General features: G+C 39.2%; 1 protein-coding gene across 1 annotated transcript in view; it reads right to left on the reverse strand.

Moving 5' to 3' along the window:
* syt7a (synaptotagmin VIIa) overlaps positions 1 to 25,747 on the reverse strand; it is a 235,351-nt gene that overhangs the window by 97,554 nt on the left and 112,050 nt on the right. The window lies entirely within an intron of this gene.

Consider the following 25,747-nt stretch of genomic DNA (forward strand, 5'->3'; position numbering starts at 1 on the left):
GGGCACCCCTGTCAGAATATCTACAGTATACATTCAGTCAAGACACAACATTATGACCACCTCCACATTCATTTTTCACCCTATCAGCTCCACTGATCATAAAGGAGCACCGTGTAGTTCTATAATTACAGAGTGTAGATATTCTGTTTCTCTACATACTTTATTAACCTACTACTTTTACCCTACTTTTCCTACTTGATGAGTTAAAAGTGTGCATTGTGCTGATATGAGTGGATCAGACGCAGCAGCTGGAGTTTTTGCACACTGTGTTCACTCACTGTCCTTCACTCTATTACACACTCCTACCTAGTTGTTTGACCTTGTAGATGTAAAGTCCGAGGACGGAAGACAGAAGCTCTGTTGCTTCTGTCTGTTGCTGCAGTTTGTGTTGGTCATCTTCCAGTCCTTCATCAGTGGTCACATGACTCTGCCTACAGGATGCTATTGGCTGCATTTTTCTGGTTGGTGGAATATTCTCAAACAAGAAAGTATGCAGAGAAACAGATGGGCCACATACTGTTATTATAGAGATACAAAGGGTCCTATATGCTCAATGGAGCTCATAAGTGATGCAGTGGGAGGAGTAATAAAGGAGGTGGTCGTAATATTGTGACATGAATATGTGTGTATATATACAGTACCAGTTTGGCCAAGTTTGGACACACCTTAAATTCAGTGGTTTCCATTATTTAATACTAACGTCATCTAAAATATGAAGAAAAAACATATGGAAATATTTAGTAAACAAAAAGGTTTTAAACAAACCAGAATATGTTTTAGATTTTAGATTTTTTAAAGAAACACCCTCTGCTTACATGACCGATTTGCACATGGAATGGTAAACGGCTGTGATTAACTTGTCAAAAGTTAATTACGTACTTGAATTTCTTGTCCTCATAATGTGTTTGAGAGCATCAGTTGTGTTGAGTCGGTATACAGTGAACAGCGCTATTTGATGAATGCTCTATATTATGTAAAGAATTACTCAATTAAATAAACTAAAAAATCAAGAACTAAGACATTTTTTCAAGTGCAGTTGCAAAGAATATTAAAAGCGTCATGGAGAAACTGGCTCTCATTAGGACTGTTCCAAAAACGAAGATACCAGCCTCAGAAACCCCAGGTTAAAAGCACTTGTTAACAAATAAGAGCTCTTCAAAATGCTTCACATTTTAGTTAGTTTAACACTTTTAAGTTACTACATGATTCCTTATGTGTTCCTTCATAGTCTGAATGACTTCAGTATAAAAATAAAAACAATGGTGATTCCAAACCCTTTATCTATTGCAAAACATGCCATCAGCTTGCATTTGATTGGGAAAAGAACTCAAAGAACCATTGGCTGGAGTTTAGGTGGCCAATCATTCTTCTGATAAGTGAAGCCAGGAATAAGAGATATCAGAGTTAAAAGGTAAAGTTGCCAAGACTTGTTAAGGACATGTGAACAGAGCAGAGATGGTATTTATACGTCAAACATGTTCCTGCTTTTATAATTGTGTTCTTTCGTAACACCACTAAAGCTAAAGATGATTCATTTCTTTAACATTTAAAGCAAAATCTTTTTTTATTTGCAGGTTTAAAATAACAGAAAGGGACAATGACCCCAAGTCATAGTTTGGAACTCTGCTTAGTCACTACTTATGCCCCTTTTACACATGAACAGTAAGCCAGAACTGTTCTGGGCATCACCTGGAGGAGCTTTATGTGTGAATGTAAATGTCCAGATCAGTTTTACTGGACATTACCTGTGCTTTATCCTGCCAGCCCCCTGGTTTAAAGTTAAAGTCTGGGTAATGTCTGAGTGAACCTATGTGTGAATAAAGCCTGTCATTTTCCAGAATATTACAGTGGATCATGCTGTAGCTCCTGTCTTCACAGGTGGCTTGTGAAACATTTCCTGTAGTGAGAATACGTCTGACATGGCTTATGTCTAGGTGTATGCTGCATGTGTGAAAGAACAGCTACAGAACATGTCTCGACCCTGTTCACTTCTAGTTAATGTTTTTTCGCATTGACTGGTTTACTGGCTCATTTTGTCGTGTGGCATAACTCTGGAAAACACTGCCCTTTTCTGTTTGAGAAAATAAAAAAAGTGTAAAAAACAGATAAACGTAGACTTCATCATCTAGCAAAACATGCACCAAAAAGTGAGGATCAAAATTGCGTAATTGATTCACAATGCAAATAGAATTTCTTTGTCTAAAAGCCAAACAGCAATAATGAGCACCTCCTCCAAACGAGTCCAGATTCAATCCTGGGTGCAGACTCATGTATTTGGTGATGTGTGAAAGTGGTCTGTGGGCTGGATCACACCAGGCAATCCGTACTGTGCCTGGGCATGGTTTCCTCCGAAAGCAGGGTTTGTTGACTAGTGTGATCGCTCCAGTTCACTTGGATTTGAGCACTGTAAGCATGCAGTGTAAGTGCCATCCGTGCCCAAGCACGAAACAGTCAGTGATGCGATATTCCTGTAAACAAACATGGCAGTGTTGTGCCGAATTCAGCACCTCTGCCAGAAAAAGCACCCCCTCTCGGAAGTGCCCTATGACGGTATGTATGTAACCATGACTGAGATAACCATGACTTTCGGCGTGTATTTCTAGGTAAGTTAAAGTAAATTATCTCAGCCTTTTATCAAGAAGTTGTTGTGTACGTCCTCTTGAGAGAGGGTGCTGTTCATGGCAGGGGGTGCTGAATTCAACACAACACCGGCAAGCCGACTAAGCAGTGAGTAATGACGTAAGCAGGCTGGGGCACGAATTGTTGAAACACAGTATGAGTGCAGGCCAGCGTTCTGTGAGAATCTGGGGCTGTCCTGCATGATGTTTTCTTCTGAGCTTTTTAGCCACAGATTTTCTATGATACTTATTTAGGAACTGTGAGGACTAATGAAAAAATAGCCCATTGCAGATGTTGAGGTTTGTTTCTGATTATCAGACTCCTGTAGGAACAATTATTTTTCTTCAACTTTTTTTACTGTGTAATATTTGATATTTATTTAAATCCAATATCCCTTTACAAGTGAAATGTACTATGTGCCACTGGTTGCAGGGCATGGCTGACCACCACAGTATTTCACCTAACCTTTACTAAATTATTGGTGTACAAAGTATTTGGAGACCAACACATTACACTTACATGAGCTTTTTTGACATTGCATTCTAAATCTGCAAGCATCAATGTTGAGTCGGTCCCTCTTCTGCAGTTCTAACAACAGGTTTGGAGGCCAGCAGAGCACTGTGACTACTGTCTACCACAGCACAAACTACTGTATTACATACAGCTCTGGAAAAAAATAAGAGACTACTTATTCATGATGTTTTTCCTTGATTGAAAACCTCTGGAATATAATGAAGAGGAAGATGGATGCTTGACTGCTTGAATTTTTGCACCAGGAGTGGCATAAAGTTATCCAAAGGCAGTGTGTAAGACTGGTGGAGGAGAACATGCCAAGATGCATGAACACTGTGATTAAAAACCAGGGTCATTCAACCAAATATTGATTTCTGAACTCTTAAAACACTTAAAACTTTATGAATATGAACTTGTTTTCTTTGCATTATTTAAGGTATTTTTTGTTGTTATTATAGCCATTTCTCGTTTTCTGCAAATAAATGACAATATTTTTAATTGAAATAGAACATAGACTGTGTATAGCTGGACAGAGCATCGTCTCTCAAAAGTGAAGCCACCACAGGTCGGGTGCCCCCTGCTGTTCGGTTTCAGAAAGCTGTGCAACCCCACCCATCCCCATAGGTTTCAATGGCAAAACAGACAACTTTCAATCACGTTGTTTTCCAATATACTGTAATTCTACCTCCATTATTTAAATGCAACAGCTAGTGTAACCTCTGCTTATATTGTCAAATTTTTATATCCCCACAGAATTCGTTATATAAAACGTTATTCAGCTCTATTAAAAAAGGTGTGGTTATTGTAAAAGGGCTGGTTATGGGCGGGACCAATAACAGACCATCAGCTCCGCTCTGCAGTCCGTGACCGCGAGACAGCCCTCAGGGGCGGGGTTATTTAAATGAGTAGGCTGTCTCTCCACAGTCTTTCTCCCTCCTCTGGTCTCTACTGTGCAGACTCGGGTATCAGGATCGCCAACATGGAGGAAGATTTTGGCTTCATTTTCACTGAATGAATGGGAACGGCGACACGGCATCCATCTTTTTTTTACAGTCTTTTTCAGTCGTTTTACTCAAACATATACCTATAAATAGCAAAATTAGAGAAGGTGATTCAGAAAGTTAAGTGGTCTCTTCATTTTTTCTGAGAGCTGAATATAACTTGCATTATAATACCGTTGCATGCAATGCATGTCTTACATTGAGTATACAGTGATGCTGGGGCTATTTAGTGTTATAGTAACCAGACAACAGACAGCATGAGCACTTTGTGACTCTGTGGCTCGTCTGGTTCTGTCTGTCTGTCTGTCTGTTTGCTGAGACAGTAGGGAGCAGTCGAGGAGCTGGAGGACAGCGGGGTTTAAGCGTATGAGTGTATGAATGGCTGGGCTAACTTTGCTTTACTGTAGCCCACAGCTACGCACTGCACAGGGAAGGCTGCTGTAACACATGTGCCTCTGCTATTGGTGGAGGCCTGATGTGACTGGAGGAATCTCCTAGAGCAAGGACACTACAGCTGAATCAGCTCATGTCTGCATATGTGTGTGTCGGCGGGCATGTGCACGCGAGTGCGTGGAGGAGAGTAAGAGAGTGCTGGATGGAGTCTATTAATAGAGACGATGCACTTTATATGTCAGTCAGGGCTTGCTGCGCTTTCACTCACTGCGCATATATATATATATATATATATATATATATATATATATATATATATATATATATATATATATACATATATATGTACGTATACAGAGACTGAGAGATGAGAAAAGAAAAGGAGGGAGCTGTATAGAGAAAGAGAGAGAGAGAGAGAGAGAGAGAGAGAGAGAGAGAGAGAGAGAGAGAAAGGGTAAAGGGGAAGACAGTGCATGTCCACACATAAGCTGCATACTTTCTGATCTATAGCTTTAGAAGGTATTTATGAATTCAGTCATAAAAGAAGACAATAGAGGCTTTGTTGTGTGTAGGACACTCTTCAGGGACAAAGTTCTTCTCATGTTGAGGCTCAGCCAGAGACACAGAGCCAAAAAAAAACAACACACACACACACACACACACACACGCACAGGCATGGCAGTCAGAATACGCACGGCCACACACTTGTGAGTCAATGGCAGCTAGAGGGGACAGCATGCATGCACACACACACACACACACAAACCAATAAAGCACGCTACACTAACCGCACTATGCATCAAGCCGGGCTCGTTTCATTTGCTGCGATGGTGGGTATAAGAATCAGCAAAATGAAAATACTTAAAATAGGTAATCCAAACGCTGCAGCTCTGCAACACACCACCATTCTACAGCTGATGCAGTAAAACCACAACAAACTGAATTACTATAATCAAACACAGCACCGGGGAACAGAAATCACAGCACAACAAACAGGTTTTCTACGGGCAACCTGTGCCAGCAGACCTTACGCATCTCTATGCTGGCCTGAGAACAGCTGTGCTGCTTGCTTTGATAGGATTTAGGCGCCTTATATACTGTATATACTGTAGTATATATGCTATTACCCCCTAGAAAGTCCTAGAAATGGGTACGTGTAACAATTGTTGAGCCTACTTTGCTATTAACCCTTTTGTTATGTTATGAGTCAAATTGAACTGTTTTAAAGTTTGAAGATCTAGGTAAAATAGCTAAAAGTATTTTTTTTTAGTATGAAACTTCTTCTGCTTGCCCTAATTAGTGTAATCAACATACAATATGAAAATGGTTCGTCTCACATATTTGCAAAAACAAAAACTAAAGCAAGATTTTTCAATGTTATGTATCAATGTTACGCAAAAATGTTGTGTTTTATATGTTGGTCTTTCAAAAGTAATAAAGTTTGAACATGTATTTTTTAATGAAAAATTAGTTAATTATCCTAATTGAACCGTTACGTGTTAGAGGTAAAACATGCACTAGTTCAAACTGACCCGGGAACACCATTGCTGTTCCTGACAAATGACTTAGACCTCTGAAATAGGTGAAGTCAGAGAAGACACTGTATCTTTTCAAACTTGCTTGGAGGAAAGTGCAGGGACCCAGCTCTGATCAGCTAACAGAAGCCTGTGCTAAACAACATCACACTATGGATGGGGGAGAGCGCTATCTCCCCGCTCAGAAAGAGCCCAGAGAATCCTGAGGCTCCAGCTGCCGATGACAAGCGCCATGACCTGGGATTCAAACCAGCGATCCTCGGATTGCACAAATATTTAAGATACAATAAAAATCTAGTAAAAAACCTTTCCTGGACTGTCAATACAATTACTACAACAAAAGCAGGATAAACTTCTTTTAATAACATTGATTTCAGAAGAAACATTAAATGAGTCGATGTCCATCCAAAAGTGGTAGAAATAGGCAATGTCATAAAAGAACCACTAACTAATGCTTAGCGTTAAATATGGATTGGAATACATATGGAAATTTCTGCCAGACTGTGCACTCATTTTGTCTGTATCCGTTCATTTTTCCATGTCACATGACAAAATGAGCAAGTGAACCAGTTACACAACCCCACACTCTTCACTGGGAGCAGATAGCTTACACTCTTCTTTGAAAGCTTGAGGATACAAATGGAACAGGGCAGTACCACTGGAAAATCTGGTGGGAAATGTGGCCAATAGTCGCCGTGTAAACACAATTAAGAAAATACACATTTTAAAGCCTTGTAAGTACATGATCACAACATCTTCCCCTGTTGCTGTGTTTGCTGTTGTCAAAGTCTGAACCTTCCTTCATGTTTGCAAGAAAAGTGAATATAAATGTGCAATACATTCAAGCATTTAAACTAGAAAATAGAATCTTTACATCAAGTATTACTACACACTCACACATTCTCATTCCAAACACTTTTAGCTTGTCTAGTCCCTTAACAGAACAGGAGAGAACTGCCAATAGAATAGGACTCTCTTGAGCAGATAATATCAGGAGTGAGCTAAAGCGGTATAAAGCCTCCAAACTTCTGAGCTGTGGAGCAGTGAAACAGATCTAGGTTCTATAGAATGATGCTGTTCCATCCAATACTTCTGGAATGAGCTGGGGAATTTTGGGATGAGGTGATTTAGTCAAGAATACCCTGACAGTCTCTTGTCGTTGAATAACAATAAGTCCTCACAACAGTGCACTATTACTTTCTCCTACACAGTATAGTGCACACAAGGTTACAGAACCATATACAAAAGTTTTATTGTCCTTACTATGTAAGGTTCAGCGTGTGAAACCATAGAAAAATGGCAACTTTTTGACTGACACTTTAAATTGGTAAAGAACATGTACACTGACTTCTTTAAACCTTTAAAAAGTTTTTCTCTACACAAACACATACATTTCATACATTTATGTATTTTTACAAAAAAAAAAAACAGCTCTTCATTGAAACTCAAGGAACCCTTTGTAGCTTCTTTATTTCTGAAAGTATTGTATACAGCGACCAACTGGTTCATTGTACAGGTTCAACCATTGCTTTCCCTAAAAAAGAACCTTAAATAAGCCTATTTTAAAAAGGTATATCCAGCACTTCTTATCCCTGACTAACCCGCAGTGCAAAACACCCCAATAATACCTGCATTTATCACCAGGTTCAGCCTTATCACAGCGTTTCCACCAGAGAAGGTCAGCAGCAGCAGTAAGTGGACTCATATGAGTCTCATATATTGGCTCAGAGAGCAGAAATATTGCCATGCCACTCGCCTCTGTGAGCGACTCCAGTAAAGAGGAGCGGAGCTGAGAGCTTCCCCAATTACGTATTATAACATCGATTATCAGTCCCTCGTGAAACATTTGGAAAGCGCTGGCTCGGGTTCTGCCACCTCTGCTCCTCACAAATCTCTCCTTCTCCACCAATCCTTTAAATCACCTCTCCTGCACTACTGCTAGCTTTCTGTTGCTGCTGCTGCTGTCGCCCTTACTTCTGTTTCGCTTGTGTTCAGCAAATGTCACGCTGACAGATCCGCTATGAGTTTCAGCCAGGGGCTCAATCCATGTCCACATTCCAACAAAACACACAGTCCCCAACATTCCTGACCTTGAACAGCGGAAGGTTCGGAACGCTGTTGTAGGAATTGTATTCAAAGTATACGTTAAATATACATTTATGAATGGAGAGGGTCACATACTTTAAAACACACACACATCAGAGTGCTTAGCATTGTGGGTTATGTGCATTAGGGTGCTCATTCAGCAGGATTAAGACGGTTCTTTAAGTAAAGACAATGGTTCTACAACCATTCAACCATGACCAACTGTTTGAAACATCTGTATGTGTCACGTCCTGGTCTTGTCTCATGTCTTATTCCCACCTAACCTGTGCTCCTCTGTGTCTCTTGTCTGTAGTTTTCCACCACGTGTCTCATTTGTAGCTCCGCCCCTTCCCAAGGTGTTTCCAATTCTAGTGTGTTTCCTGTTTCTTTAAATAGATCCCCTGTGCCACTTTGTCTCCGTCGGTCTTTGCACTAACCTCTCTCTCAGTGTTCTATGGCTTCTCTGTGTTTTCCTTGTCTTTGTGACACCCTTAAAAGTGTAGTCACATTTAAGTGATTATTTATTTTATATATTATATATGTATACTATTTGCATCTGTATATGTAATCTTTTTTTTGCTTTAAATGGTTTATTGTATTGTATTGTGAATCATCTAGTCCAGTAGAGGGAGCAGTGCTAGGGGGCGGGCGCTATACAGAGGCTTAGGTGGGCATCAGTAGATTAGTCTCAGATGAATCTGAGACCTGAAACTGAAAACACTGTCTCACCGTGTCTTCTCTGTATCCTGCATCCAGGTGGGGAAATATGTGAAACTGTGCAAGTATACATGTTTCTAAAGCACTATAATAGGGTTATTTGAGTGTGTATATGCTTTGGAAGTGTTACGGTGTGTAATATGAACCGCTATGGTCCTGTGTGTTGGTGGACGCTCAGCATCGGGCAGCGTTAGCTCCCGCAGCCCACTAACTGCGCGCCTGGCCGGCGCCCTCGCTTTATTTCTCCGCCGTTAGCATTAGCCACCGCCGCTCGCTAACCGCGCCTAGCCGGCGCTCCGCTGTTATTCCCCTCGCTCTGGCGTGAGATATACCCGCTCTTTAACCGTGTTCCAGTCCGTCGCTATCTCTCGTGTGTTTCCGCTGTAGTATTTGCTATCTCCGCTCTGTAATAGTGTCCGTTTGTCGCTATTTTCTCGTGTAATTCTAATAGCATTAGCTACCGCGGCCTGCTAACTCTGCGCCTGGCCGACGATATTGTTTCCTATTACTCTGACGCTAGCATTAGCTACCGCGGCCTGCTAACTCTGCACCTGGCCGACGCTATTGTTTCCTATTACTCTGACGCTAGCATTAGCTACCGCGGCCTGCTAACTCTAACTCTCTTACCCACATGACTGGGGTCAGCAGCTGCTTACCACAAGATTTGTAGGATGTCTTACAGAATCACAAGTTCACAGGATTGTAGGATTACTAATAAAATCAAAATCACCTTCTTTAAAGGTTCATAGAAGGATGCTATAACATAAATGAGAGCAAAAATAACAGTATAAATGCATGGTGAACACAGAATATGGAGAGAATGCTTCCTTTGTATTTGATTCTGTATTAAATGTTGAGCATAAATGAGGGGTTTTCCCCTTATATTTAACGTCTAATGTATATTTAGTGTTAAATACAGAATGGGATACCTTTACTCCATATTCTGCATTAATATGTTGTCTTACATAACTGGGGTCAGCAGCTGCTGACCATCACATTTGTAGGCTGTCTAACAGAATCACCTTCTTTAAAGGGTCACTGATTTATCCCGTGGCATAAATGAGAGCATAAATTAGTGGTGGATGCAGATTATGAACAGAAGGCTTCATCCATATTTGAATTTATATTCAACGTGATATAGACATAAATGAGTGGTTCAGTGGAAATAAATACTGATTCAGATATCGCTTGTCAGTGCCCTGCATTCTTTCATTCTGTTTTTGTGGCCATATACATACAGCTCTGGAAAAAATTAAAAGAGCTATTCTATAAACTACGGACAACATTTCTCCCAAATTACAAATAAAAATATTGCCATTTAGAGCAATTTTTTGCAGAAAATGAGAAATGGCTCAAATAACAAAAAAGATGCAGAGCTTTTAAATCTCAAATAATGCAAAGAAAACAAGTTCATGTTCATAAAGTTTTAAGAGTTCAGAAATCAATATTTGGTGGAATAACCCTGGTTTTTAATCACAGTTTTCATGGATCTTGGCATGTTCTCCTCCACCAGTCTTACACACTGCTTTTGGATAACTTTATGCCCCTCCTGGTGCAAAAAATCAAGCAATTCAATTCAGCTTGGTTTGATGGCTTGTGATCATCCATCTTCCTCTTAATTATATTCCAGAGGTTTAAAATCAAAGGTAAAATCTAAGGAACTTCATTTTTAAGTGGTCTCTTATTTTTTTCAAGAGCTGTATATGATATTTGTAGTATTCCAGCTGCTGACCATCACATTTGGAGGCTGTATAACAAAACCACCTTTTTTTTAAGGTTTTTTGAACATAAATTAGATAAATGAGTGTTTAAGTTCTTGCCACTTAATTACCCACTCATATACAGTCTGTCAATACTCTACATTCATTCTTTCTGTTTTTTTAATTTTGTCACCGTATACATACATGACATTTGTAGGATGTCTAACAAAATCAGACCTTCATTAAAGATTTGTTGAACAATGCCGTAGCATAAACGAAAGCATACAAAAGAGCATATATGAGCATTGAATGCAATGAATGAGTAAAGACAGAGAACTTCTAATAGAGAACTCGTAATATGGACTCATACTTTGTCCGTAATTTGATTCTCTGAAAGTTTACAGAATACAGACTGAACTTTGATTTTCTTGTGGTGTTTCATTAGTTAAATAAAGATATTTGCCTTTTAAAAGAGAAGAATAATGTTTTCAGCTCTATAATTTTCAGTATTTTCAGTGTTCTGTGCTCTGTGCCTCTGCTACCCTTTAACATCGTGCCTAGATCATCTTCACACACACACACACACACACACACAGCCCATCACACTCCCACATTCCTCAACATCTTCCTTTCAGGAAGGTAAAAATATAAACGCTGCCTGTTTTCGGAATCACCAAAATGAGGCCTTTTATCACACAGCCTACTCTGGCACATGGTGACACACACACACACAGACACTCACACACATACACAAATTCAGGCTGTACTTACAAACAGTAGGTCCTGGGAATGCAGAGCAGTCTCGCTTGTGACAGGCAAGAACAAGCTATCAAGGGCAACTCATCTATCATTAAAGCTCATCAAATTTTCAGAAAGATGAGAGAAAGGGAGAGAGAGAAAAAGAGAATGGGGGAAAACAGAGAGAAAGAGAGAGAGAGAGGGGGAGACAGAGAGAGAGGGAGAGAATGAGTGGATGTACGTAGGAGAGGAGGGGTTTAAAATAGCATGTAGAATAACATGAGGAAAACAGGGAGAGAGAGAAAGAGAGAGAGGGAAAAGACGGAGGGAGGGAGGCAGAGAGAGGGGGAAGGAAAGACTGACTGTGGCAATAAAAGAGGCAGAGCGATGGGAAGCAACAGTGAGTGTCAACCGTGAGGCTTGCAGGCGAAGAAGAGGATGAGTGACAGATATTCCCAGGGGTGTCTATTTAAAACGAGAAGAGACTGGTGTGTGTTTGTGTTTGTGTGTTTCTTTGTGTGTGTGTGTGTGTGTGTGTGGTTTGCACGAGTGAGAGAGATGGCAATTCACTAACATAATCAGCTAGAAGCAAAGACACAGAGAAATATATGCATGCACTGCACACACACACACACACAGCTACAGGCAATGACACCAGACACAGTGGTAAAAAACAGCAGTCTGGTCTCTCCACTGGTTCCACTCCTCTGTAAGAAGCGAGAATTCTCAGGAGGATTCTCAGTGCTGTCAGGACTGAATCTCTTCATTTATTCCCACTCTATCCCATTCTCCCAACCACACTCATCCCTCTCCAGCTCTGACTTCAAAGCCCTCCTCCCTTCTCTTTTCATTCTTGGTCCTTCTGTCTTGTATTCTATCTCTCTCTCTCTCTCTCTCTCTCTCTCACACACTCTCTCAGTATCAGCTTTAATGAGAATCCAAACTCTTGGAAACTTTGCTGTAATTAGTTGGATTTTCACAGTTTGGCTCATCTCCTCCTGGTAGCCGATGGTCTCTTCACAAAAGGCCCACAGGAAAGAGGGTGGGTGACCTATATTGGCTTTTTAGCCACACTCTTAAAAATCAGACTTATTTGAGTGATGCCACAGAAGAAACACTCCTGGAGAGCGAAAAAACTTTAAATTGGCAAAGAGCCTTTAGCTTCTTAAGACCATTAAAAGAAAAAGCAACGTGTTAAAGAAAGGAAAAGTGTTTCTATAGCTTCACTCAAAGAAGCTCTTAAAGCTCCTTATTTTTGAGAGTGAACTGAAAGGCGGTAAAAGTAGAAAGTTTTTTGTGGGAATGTTCCATGTTTATCTTTGGTACTTCAAAGTTAATACATGGGATGAGTAGCAAGCAGAGAGTGCATTTGTTAAAAATAATTATATATGTGGTCGAATAAAATAGAATAGATATAAAAAATGATGTTTATAATATAATAAAACTGAACAAATATTCTAAACACATCGGAATAGAACTGAATAGAACAGAACATAACCAAATACATCAGATCTTAAGAGGCTGAAGCAGAAATGAATAGAATAGAGCAGAACAGAGCAGAACACAACAGAATAAACAACTCCAAATATATTAGAATGAAATAGAATATCAGAACCATATCAGAACAGAATAAAAATAAACCATGAAACAGAGCATACTATTAGAATAGAATACAAACAGTACAGGAAAATAATGAAATAGAATGAAATTTAATAGAATAGTACTGAGTAGAATAAACCTGAATAGAATAGACCAGTATAGACTAGATAGGATAGAATAGATCAGAATAGAATATAACAGAATAGACCTGAATATATTAGAATAGATCAGAATAGAACAGAACAGAATAGACCTAAATATAATAGAAAAAAATAGATTAGAATAAAATAGAACAGAATAGACCTGAATAGAATATAATAGAATAGATCAGAAAATAATAGAACAGAATAGACTCAAATACAATAGAATAGATCAGAATAAATTAGAACAGAACATACCTGAATAGAATAGAATAGTATAGAATAACATGAATATAATAGAACAGAATAGAATAAACATGAATAGAATAGAATAGAGTAGAATAATCATGAATAGAATAGAGTAGAATAGAGTTGATTGAGTTTGGTGCTGGTTGATCTGAAATAGTAAACAGCAGGGTATTGTTTACAGTCAGGGCTCAGAGCAGAGCAGAGCTGACTGCTGTTTCAGGCAATTATTTCAGGATGGCAAAACAAAATTGCTAACAGCAGTCTCATCGGCTCTCCCAAATGCATCCAGGCCCAGACAAAGCTGACGAATGAGCCGAGTGTGAAGTCAACTTGGTGTGCCAGACCATTAACATAGCAGAGCTTCTTGTTATCTTGTGAAGCTGTGCAAAGTCCAACACATTCTTCATAGTGAGCAGAAAGAAAAAACACTTAAACCATTACGCTTCCCTTTAACAAAGCCAGCTGAAGCAGTTACAGCTATAGGAGCATCTGGAGAACAGGACAGAACTGAAGCGCTCGGAGTGTTTGCGCACACACACACACACACACACAGGTTGGTGGTACTTCCAGGTGGGCAGCATGCATCTGTTCATTGTAAGCAGCAGTGAAAACGACTGGAACAGGCTGGTGATTTATGTTGATGGTGACATTTTGCTGTTATGCCAACTCTGTTTCAGGTCTTCAAAGCAGAAACAGCCAGGAGTTAAACTGTGCTGTGTAACATGAACAGCTAACAGAGCTGAGCTCCATTACTGCAGTGCAATACTGAATTTAAATCATTTACAGTAGGATCTGTTTTACTGACTCTCATAATCTCACAGTAACAATATGTAGAGATCCTGACCTGTTCTTTTAACCTCCTTTAAAGCAAACTATAATAATTAACAGAAAGAAAAACACACTCATAGTTCAGCTAATCTGGAAAATCTGGATTTAACATAATTAAAGATTTAACATAAGTAAAGATACAATTAAGGTTAAAAAGCTTTTTTTCATACAAAGTAATCCAAACTATGAAAAAAACAGATGGAATCATATGGAATTAAAAGTGTTAAACAAACCAAAATATGTTTTATATTTTAGATTCTTCAAAGTAGCACCTCTTACTTAGATGACAGTTTTGCACATCTTGGCTGGATTTTCTCAGTCAGCTATATGTGCCTTGTCAAGAGAAGAAAAGTAGAGTTGGTATACAGTGAATATTCCCTATAATAGCCCTATTTTATTAATGTTCTAAATTAGGGGTCGGCAATAGGCATGAAACATCTGGCCCGGGAGGTTGTTTGAACTATAATGAATGATAATAAAAAAAATAAAAAAAAACCTTTCTGGCGAGCTTTTGTTTATATCCCTCCCCTGTCTCTTTGTCGCACTCTGCGTGACTTTAGTTTGCGCCTATTCTTGTTTTTCCACCCGTTCTTGGGCTCCCTATCTCCTTATAAGGCAGTTTTTCCTGGCCGTATCCCAGTTCAGTAGCCGGGACAGCGGTAGTGTATTGGACAGTTACCCTGACAACACGGGTTCGATCCTGTCGAGCAGCGGTGTGTTTATTTATTTATTTGTTTCCTTTTTTCTTTTGATTTATCTGCTTTGAGATCAACTGTTCTGCGATTGGGTTCAACAACTCTCTGGGCTGGAGAGCGACTATTGTGTAGCACTCCATCCCATTCTAACAGGCCATGTAATTGCTTGGAATATATCTGGCCCGTGGCCAAACTTAATTGCCAACCCCCTACTTAACTTAGTAAAGTAAAAAAAACTTTAGGAAATGAAGGTCACTCAATCTGAAAATTTTTAAGTATCCTCAAGTGCAGCCACATAGACCATAAAAATCGTTATGATGAAACTGGCTCTCATCAGGACCCAGAAAAGGAAGCCCAGAGTTATCTCTGTTGACAAGATAAGTTCATTAGAGTTACCAGCCTTAGAAACCGCAAGAAAACAGCACCTTAGATAAGAGCAACTAAATGCTTCACAGAGTATTTTGGTTTGTTTAACACTTTTAAATTACTACATGATTCATGATGTGATCCTTCATAGTCTGGACGACTTTAGTATTATTTTTTATTATTTTTACAATGTATGACTGTATTGTAGAATAGATTACAGTAGCATAAGTAGATTAGAATCAAATTTAAATACACTGCCTGGCCAAAAAAAAAAAAGTCACCCCCCCAAAAAAAAGGACACACACTGTAATATTTAATTGGACCGTATTTATCTTTGATTGCTGCACGCATTCACTGTGGCATTGTTTCAATTAGCTTCTGCAATGATACAAGATTTATTTTCTAGACACGATATATTCTCAATGAGGTTAAGATCTGGACTCTGTGGTGAACTCTCAATCCATGTGTGAAAATAATGATCTCATGCTCCCTGAATCACTCTTTCACAATTCCAGCCCCATGAATTCTGGCATTGTGATCTTGGAACATACCCGTGTCATCAGGGAAGAAAAAATCATTCCACCATTGATGGAATAACCTGGTCTATATTTAGTATATTTAGGAAGTCAGCTGACCTCATTCTTTCAGCACATACTGTTGCAGAACCTAGACCTGACCAACTGCAGCATCAACCCCACCTTATTTAATTACTTAAACACTCATCGGCCACTTTTTGACTTACATCTTGCCTTCAGAACTGCCCTAATCCTTCATGGCAAAGATTCAACAAGATACTGGAAACATTCCTCAAAGATTCTCAGAGTCCATATTGACATGATAGCATCACGCAGTTGCTGCAGATTTGTCGGCTGCACATCCATGATGCAAATCTCCTGTTCCACCACATCTCAAAGGTGCTCTATCGGATTGAGATCTGGTGACTGTGGAGGCCATTCGAGTACAGCAAACTCATTGTCGTGTTCAAGAAACCACTCCTGAGATGATTCGCACTTATGACATGGAGCATTATCCTGCTGGAAGTAGCCATCAGAAGATGGTTGGTCATAAAGGGATGGACATGGTCAGCAACAGTACTTAAGTAGGCTGTGGCATTGACAAAATGCTCAACTGGTACTAATGGACCCAAAGTGTGCCAGAAAAAAATCCCCCACACCATTTCTGCACCATCACCACCAGCCTGAACCGTTGATACCAGGTAGGATGGATCCATCATAGCTTTCATGCTGTTGACACCAAATTCTGACCCTACCATCCAGCCAAATGTCGCAGCAGAAATCGAGACTCATCAGATCAGGTAACATTTTTCCAATCTTCTATTTTTCAATTTTGGTGAGCCTGTTTGAATTGTAGCCTCAGTTTCCTGTTCTTCTGGTGGTGATCTTCTGCTGCTGTAGCTCATCATCCGGCTCAAGGTTGGACGTGTTGCGCTGTTGTTCAGAGATGTTCTTTTTCTGCAGACCTCGGTTGTAACGAGTTATTTGAGTGACTGTTGCTGTTCTATCAGCTGGAACCAGTCTGGCCATTCTCCTCTGACCTCTGGCATCAACAAGACACTCACGCTCACAGAACTGAACTGCAGCTCACTGGATATTTTCTCTTTTTTAGGTCGTTCTCTGTAAATCTAGAGGTCCCAGACAATCCCAATAGATCAGCAGTTTCTAAAATACACCAACAACCATTCCACGTTCAAAGTCACTTAAATCACCTTTCTTCCCCATTCTCATGCTCGGTTTGAACTGCAGCAGATCATCTTGGCCATGTCTCCATGAATAAATCCATTGAGTCACATTGAGCCATGTGATTGGCTGATTGGACATTTGCGATAATGAGTAGTTGGACAGGTGTACCTAATAAAGTTGCTCGCCAGTGTATAATAGAATAGAATAAACAATTATATGGCAGATTTGACTGTATCAAAGTAGATGAAATAATACATTTGAACATATTTGAATTACAATAGAACAGAACAGAATTGCTTAGACCGTTCAATTGTTCAGAATGAATCAGAATAGAAAAGAGTGGAGTAGCACAAAAAGTCTACCAGAAAAGAACAGAACAGAATTTAACAGAATAGGCAGTCTAACAATAGAATCAAGTACAATAAAATTAAATATAATGGACGATATCCAAACACAATGGAGTAGAATAGTATAAAGATTAGGCTACCTGAATTTAATCAAATAGAATAGAATAGAGTGGAACAGGAGAAGCCGGTAGGTGGAAGAGTATTAAGAGAGCTGCAGACAGAGAAACACAGACTAGACTAGTGATAAACAGCAGAGTGCAGACACAGACAGACAAACAACAGGGAGGGGTGGATTCCCCTCTTTCTCCTCAAACCGCTGAGAAATCGCTGGTTTTTGAGGCTATGGAGGGAAAGAAAGACATAGGAAAGAGAGAGAGAGAGAGAGGCCACTTTGCTCACTCCCAGCTGCTCCCAGTTGTGTTTGCTTGCAGTGCATGAGCTAATATTCCACTCACCTTGTTACTGCCCCCCCAGCCCTAGACAAATATGCACAAATTAAACACACACCGAATGCATACTAATTACACCAGCCCCTCTCAACCAAACACACCCCCAGCACAAGACCTCATTTACTCTTTTACTCTCTGTTTAACCATTCACTCCTTCTCACCACAGGTAGATTAACATATATCCAATTAAACTATCAGAAGTATCCAGATTTATATTTGTATATATATATATGTATATATATATATATACATATATATATACATATATATGTATATATATATATATATATATATATATATATATATTTAATGAAACTAAACACAAAAGCAGAATGAATAAACAAACAGGACTAACTAACAAAAAAAAAACAAGGAATAAACTGAAACATGGAACAAGCAACCTAACTGACGTAAAAAATGTACAAGAACTATATATATATGGAAGTAGACAAGAAACAGGAAACATCTAGGAACAGGTAACGAAGGGGCGGAGTTACAAATGAACAAAGGTGGGAGCACTAAAGACAGAAGCGGAGACAAGGAGAACAAAAAGTCACCTGCAAGAAAGCACATGGCTTGGAAAACAGACAGGGACAAAAAAAGTTAGAAACACAGAGATAGACCAGGAAAGAGACGGAACAGGATGAGAACATGACAGACTCTACCTTGTGAAGCCACTGAGAAAATACCAAGAATGTGCAAATCTGCCCTCAAAGCTAAATCTTTAGAAAAATCTAAAACGTTTAACACTTTTAGTTTACAAAACAAAAATCCATGTGCTTTAATTTCTTCTATATTATATTAACAATGTAAAAAAAATCATAAAAAATAAAGAAAACACATTAAATCAGAAGAGGTGTGTCCAAACTTTTGATTGGTAGTGTACACAGTAGAAGCACCGGCCCGTCTCTGATCTCAGCTCTCTCAAAGCAAGCCGGGTCTCAGAGGTGGACACTTGATCCTTCTGGCTTTATATCAACATCCCTGCTGCTCATCCTGGGATCAAGCCCCAAACCCTGCAGCTCCATCACGCTCTGGCTCCTCGAGCAGAACCCTAATCCACTCAGTCACCCCCGCCAAACAATCCTCCCAATCCCTGCTAATTGATGCAGAGCCCATTAGAACATTAACCAATCAGAGCAGAGCCTCAGTCAATGAGCTTATTGAGTGTGATGTGATGGGAAGGTTACAGGTAGGAGTAAACAGTTTGGCAACAGTATAACAGACCAGATCATTCATCGTCAAGCCGAGCATTAGCGGGTCATGTGTTGATTAGTGCATTACCGACTATGGGTGTGACGAGATCTTGTGGCACGAGATCTCGCGAGATTAAAACGTGACGATATTTCTTGTCAAGCTTAAACCTGTCTCGTGGGGAAGAAAAAACAGTTTAGACTTTTTAAGAGGGATCTGGCAACACAGTAAAATTCAGGCATTTGCATAGAAGTTTCTTCTGCTACTTTTAAGTTGTATGTCTGGCTGCATTTTGGCTCCAGTGGAAACAATAAACGGTAACAGAGTGACCAACAAGACACAAACCATATATAAATACTGTAAGTAAATCCTACACGTGACTGTTTCATAGGCAGCTGTACTAATCCCTTAACTCTGTACTGTATTTAAAAAAAGTTCTGTCTCTGTTTGCGCTTTAAGCATAGTCTTAATCTAACTGGTTATGGTTATGTATGGTTAAATTACAAGAGATTTAGGAGAAAAAAACACAAACCACAGACTTAATATGACTGGTTATGGTTTGCACTTATTGTTTGCACTATATAAGACCTAGAAAAGTTTTATGTTTTTTCGTATTCTTATTCAATTTCTTATAAAATCAATGTGTGAGAGAAACCAGTCTGCTAAGTTTGCGTTATTTGATTTTCCCGTCTCGTTCTCGTGAACACAGTATCGTGTCTCGTCTCGTGATATGAGTGTCTCGTGACACCCCTATTACCAACCCATAATAGTTATGATCCAAACTCTTAGTAAAATATTAGAAGTAAAATCCTATGCACACTGCTGCACTATTCTCCATGTGCTTCCAGTATAAATGCTTGTATAGCACGGATTGCTTTGTGTTAGCTGCATTTTGGGGATGCGCTGCTGCATTGGCTCGTTTTCATTTTATTGTTTTGTTTAATGAGTGTGTGTGTGTGTGTGTGTGTGTGTGTGTGTGTGTGTGTGTGTGTGTGTGTGTGTGTGTGTAAGTGCATGATTCCTGGTGTGATTTGTTGGTGATTTAGTCAAAAACTACGCAGAGAAGCTACCTAATTACTCAACTGACTGACAGTTTATTACTTCAAAATTCTGTAGTGAGTCTTATAATATTAATCATCTCTCTCTCTCTCTCTCTCTCTCTCTCTCTCTCTCTCTCTCTCTTTCTCTCTCACAAACACATACAAACACACACACACACTCACAGCGATTTATGTGCCATGTACTGAGATACTTTGTTCCAGTATCAACATACAATATATTGCCAAATGTATTGGCTCACCTGACCAAATAATTGATCTTAGGTTCCAATCTCTTCTATGGCTACAGTTGTATAATAAAACTAAGCACTTAGACATGCAGAGCGCTTCTACAAACACTAGTGAAAGAATGAGTCACTCTCAGGAGCTCAGTGAGTTCCAGCGTGGTACTATGATAGGAGGCAGTACCTGTGCAACAAGTTCAGTCGTGAAATTTCCTCATTAGTAAATATTCCACAGTCAACTGTCAGTTATATTATAACACAGTGGAACTGACTGGGAGAGAAAGCAACTTCCTCTGTCAGTGTAAAATAACAAAGCAGGATCAGCAGATACTGAGGCACTTAGTGAGCTCATAGTGAAAATATAGTGCAGGTATAAACCCACTCAGAGTCCATGCCCACCTGGGACCCACCTTGGCAACAATCCACCCATGTGAGCCTTACCTAAGTATCCTGGCTGGTAAAGTATTGCCTAGAGCACTATAATAAAACAGAACACAGTCCCACTGCCCCCGGCTCAATGCTGGGGGGATTATACCCCACTAGCCCATACCTGGCATTAGGCATGGTGCCAATATGCACATGTTTATCTGATCCAGAGAGTCCTATTCTATTGGCAGTACTATCTTTTTTGCAGCAGTATATACAGTTCCTGAATCAGTTTCACTGATTTTGCTATTTATAGGTATATGTTTGAGTAAAATGAACATTGTTGTTTTATACTATAAACTACAGACAATATTTCTCCCAAATTCCAAGTAAAACTACTGTTATTTAGAGAAATAACAAAAAAGATGCAGAGCTTTCAGACATCTGATAATGCAAAGAAAACAAGTTCATATTCATAAAGTTTTAAGAGTTCATAAATCAATACTTGGTGGAATAATCCTGGTTTTAGTCACAGTTTTCATGCATCTTGGTATGTTCTCCTCCACCAGTCTTACACTCTGCTTTTGGGTAACTTTATGCCTTTACTCCTGGTGCAAAAATTCAAGCAGTTCAGCTTGGTTTGATGGCTTGCGACCATCCAGCTTCCTCTTGATTATATTTGAGAGAAACAGAAACTGATCATTTTAAAGTGTTTTTTTTTCAGAGCTGTTTTTCCCACTATTTATATACTGTTTCAAAACATGTAGGAAAAATGTAATCAGATCTCAGTGTTTTCTGTGAAGATCTGCTGTTATGCTGACTGATCACACAGCCCACCAAGGGGTCATCTAATGAACTTCTCTTCAGCTGATAATGGAATGGAATGGCCCTTAAGATGGCTGAGGGGATTCCCTGAGGAGAAATGAAGAGTGTTAAAGTTAAAGACAGTAATGAAACAGGGCATGAATCTCTCTCGTCCTATAGAAACTAACCAAGCGGCCAGTGTTAAAACCAGCACTCCTCTAAGAAAAGCAAAGCAGTTACTTTTACCATGCATTCACACTACAGCACTCCACCATCCAGTCTGCACTTTGGGGTGTCATTTAAAAAGCAAGCATTGTCTCTGTGGAGTAGAGGTGGGCGATATCGCCCTTAAATAATATCACGATATTTCATGGTATTTTTGTGATAACGATACTCTTGGCGATATTGACAAAACATTCAATTAAAACATACATATTTCAAGAATACCCTACTGCAACAAAATGAAAATTAATTTGTACTATTGCATATGATATGATATGGCACATATATTACAATTCAAATGTATATTTCCAGAACTGAAATAAAATATATGATACTGGACAGATATACTATGTCTCTAGTAGATAGATAATGGTAAATGGGAACAGTATGAATTTTTCTTTTGCTAAAAACAGAAAAAACTAGTACCCTGATGTGATAATTAGGGGTGGGTGATATGGTACAGTATTTCAGGATATAATATCGTTCACAATATTTAAAAAAGTTGCAAATATTATCGTGTACGATACGATATGGCAAATGAGATGCATATTTTGTTCTTTGGACAAAACAACAAATTATCTTATCTCATCACTGTTCAGTAAAAAATAAATATCTTCAAAACAGTAACTTTACAGGAGAGAGATAAAAACATTCTAAACTTTAAATGGAAGTCAAACAAAAAAAATAGTTGATTTCAGGTCATTTTGGATCATTTCTTTTGTTCCATTCATAAGGACATTTTGATGCAGTGTAAGTGTAAATTATGTAGTAAACTAAAAATCAACAAAAATGGAGATACGTGTTTTTTATTGAACAGCTACGATATGAACACTCTAAAATACAGCTCTGATTGCTGTGCTCTATACGTGGTGGAAATGGAAATGTGAGCAAACTAAACATCATTTAATAAACTAAATTTATCATGAATTAAAATGATAATTGTAATAATTCATTAGTATCACTTATAGTTATCACTGAGATAATTATACATGTGAAATATGCCTCATCCAGCTTTTTCTACAGTGTGCAGTATATTATATGTGATGTGTAATATCACCAGTGATGGCAAAGTTACTTTGAAACAAATACTCATTACCCCTTTAAAAAGGTACTTTATGGATTTAACAGTAGCTAATTTACTAAGATACTTTTAAGTTAGCCATCTTAACATAACAGTTTTGCCAAAACTCACTTTCCTGGAAGCTTTTCTGCACCTTTGGGACTTTTGGGACACCAAACATTTCTTCAAAGTTGGCGGTGTGTATTTTAAGCTAGGTAGCAGAAAACGTGCATCTCTCTCCTCCCTCCAGTGTTTGTGTTGCTGCGTATTATCACCTGCGTATTACGTTCCAATTACATTGGAAATAGATTATTCGTTATTTTAAAAAATGGTCACGGGTTACTGACATCACAAAATATCACTCATATAGAAAGCATATCTAAACTGGTAGCCATTGACAAGGTGATGACAGAACAGCTCCTTCCTGCTTGCACTCGCTCCTGAAGGCTTACGTTACCTCCCAGCCGCTGCGCTCCTGCAATGAACGTCGCCTTGCTTTATTAAACACTCACACAAAGCAATCCAGACTGTTCTCATACAGAGTTCCCCAATGGTGGAACAAACTACCTTCCACTACCAGATCAGGAGAATCTCTCGCTATCTTTAAGAAACTCCTGAAGACAGAGCTCTTCAAAGATCACTTACTCTCTTAACACCTCTAACACACTAACTACTTCTAACCTCATTTCCTTCTTCCCCTCATTTATTCCTCTATCATATTATTTCCCTTTGACCTCTTTTAGGCCCTGTCTAAAGATGTTTCCACCTTTAACTTCTATTATTTTTGTACTTCACTATTGTAAGTCGCTTTGGACAAAAGCGTCTTCCAAATGTAATGTAATGTAATGTAATGTAATGTAAATATTGGTCTACTATTTTAAAACAGTAATAATATTTTGTGTTTTTATCTTTTTATATTACTGGTATGTATTTACTCTTTAATCTTCTGGTTTGTATGTGGTGACAGTCTTTGTAGAGCTCCGGCAGAAGAACTTTCTGATTTGATCTTATCTTGTAAAAGGCAGGAAAGCCTAAACTAGCTTAGCTTTACCAGCATCTCCATTTTCCAATACTGGATTCAGCCTGTGGTCTGAGTGGTGAGGAAGCTCCTCTCGCACTGTGCCGATTGGCCACTGCCCAACAATTCTCACTTCTCATTTGCATAAAGTTGGAAAAATCATCACTTTTCGAGTCCTAGAATCCTCTGCATGATGCTGTCATCCCTCAATATAGAAAACAATAGAAAGTGAAGTGAAAAATGCTTTGCTTCACTGCAGTGTGTATGCTCTGTTAGAAGCACTGTTCTGTTGCCAAAATTGCTCAGCACTTCTGTAGATGAGCAGGAGAGAACTTTAAAGCACACAGTTCTATTCTAGAAACTTCCTATAAAAAGTAGTACCTCACATATCTACAGTGGTGTCAAAAAGTATTTGCCCCCCTATATATTTCTTTTGTTTTTGCTTTTTTGTGATACTGATATTTTTCTGAATGTCAAACAAACTTTAATATTAGACAAATATAACCAAGTAAATATAAAAAGCACTTTTTAAATGATAATTTTATGTATTAAAGGAAAAAAAAAACAATTCAAACCAATCTAGCCCTGTGTGAAAAAGTGTTTGCCCCCTAAAACTAATAACTTGGTTTTGTCACAATTTTCACACAGGGCCAGACTGGATTGAATAGTTTTTTTTTTCCTTAATAAATGAAATCATCAAGTAAAAAGTTATTTTTTATATTTACTCAGGTACTCCTGGTGCAAACACAACAATCTCTCTCTGAACACAGAGAAGACCAAGGAGATTGTTGTGGACTTCAGGAGAACTCACACACTGCACACCCCTCTGTTCATCAACGGAACTGCTGTGGAGAGGGTGAGCAGCACCAAGTTCCTGGGTGTGCACGTCACAGAGGACCTCTCCTGGAGCACCAACTCAGCGTCACTGGCCAGGAAGGCAAATCAGCGTCTCTACTTTCTCCGCAAGCTGAGAAGAGCTGGAGCCCCCACCCCCATCATGACCACCTTCTACAGAGGGGCCATCGAGAGCATTCTGACCAGCTGTTTCACCGTGTGGTACGGGGCCTGCACAGCATCCTGCCGCAGGACCCTCCAGCGCATCGTGAGAGCAGCTGAGAAGATTGTTGGCACCTCTCTCCCCTCCCTTCAGGACTTGTACAGCTCCCGCCTCACACGGAAAGCCCTCCGTCTGGCAGGAGATCCCTCTCACCCACTACACAGCTTCTTCATCCTGCTGCCATCAGGGAGGAGACTGCGGAGTCTCGGGGCGAGGACCAGCAGACTGTGAGACAGCCCCATCCATCAGGCTGTGAGGATGCTGAACTCTCTTCCTGCTCTACCCCCCATCCCAATCCTGCCCCAAGCACACACTCACTCAGCATCCTGACCCCCCCACTAATAAAGTACTGAAACTCTGCACTACAATGCACAAAGTACTGGTCCCTTCCAAACGGACTTGCACTACACAACACCTGCACTACTGCTATACTTGCACTGTCAATACGCACTTTAATTCCACTTAATTAAACTGTGAACTTTAAGGACTTACGCACCCATTCACTTTACCAGCCTTAAGCTATATACCATATACCGTATTTGCACTACTGTTATTTACTATTTTTACTGTCATTCCATCTCAATCACCATCAATATTGCATTATTGTCTTACGTATGTTTATTGTGTCTTGCTGTATTGAACATATAGTGTCTCCCACTCTTTTATATTATAATTATATATCTATTTTTACTTATTTACTTATATTTATATATCTATTCCTCCCCCACACCACTGCACCTTGTTTTTGTCTCATGTATGTCTATTTGTGTCCCTGCTGTATTGTACACATAGTGTCTCCCATTCTCCTTTATTATATCTATTATCTGTACTTGCTGTAAATTTGGGAAGGAGAGTAACGTAATTTCAATTCTCTGTATGTCCTGTACATATGCAGTATTGACAATAAAACTACTTGACTTGACTTGACTTGACTTGTAATATTTGTCTGATATTAAAGTATGTTTGATAATCTGAAAAATATAAGTATGACAAAAATGCAAAATAAAAAGAAATCTGTAGGGGGGCAAATACTTTTTCACGCCACTGTATATCACATCACATCTGTGTGA

This window comes from Astyanax mexicanus, chromosome 2 (assembly GCF_023375975.1).
Source record: "Astyanax mexicanus isolate ESR-SI-001 chromosome 2, AstMex3_surface, whole genome shotgun sequence".
In the NCBI taxonomy this organism is placed as follows: domain Eukaryota; kingdom Metazoa; phylum Chordata; class Actinopteri; order Characiformes; family Acestrorhamphidae; genus Astyanax; species Astyanax mexicanus.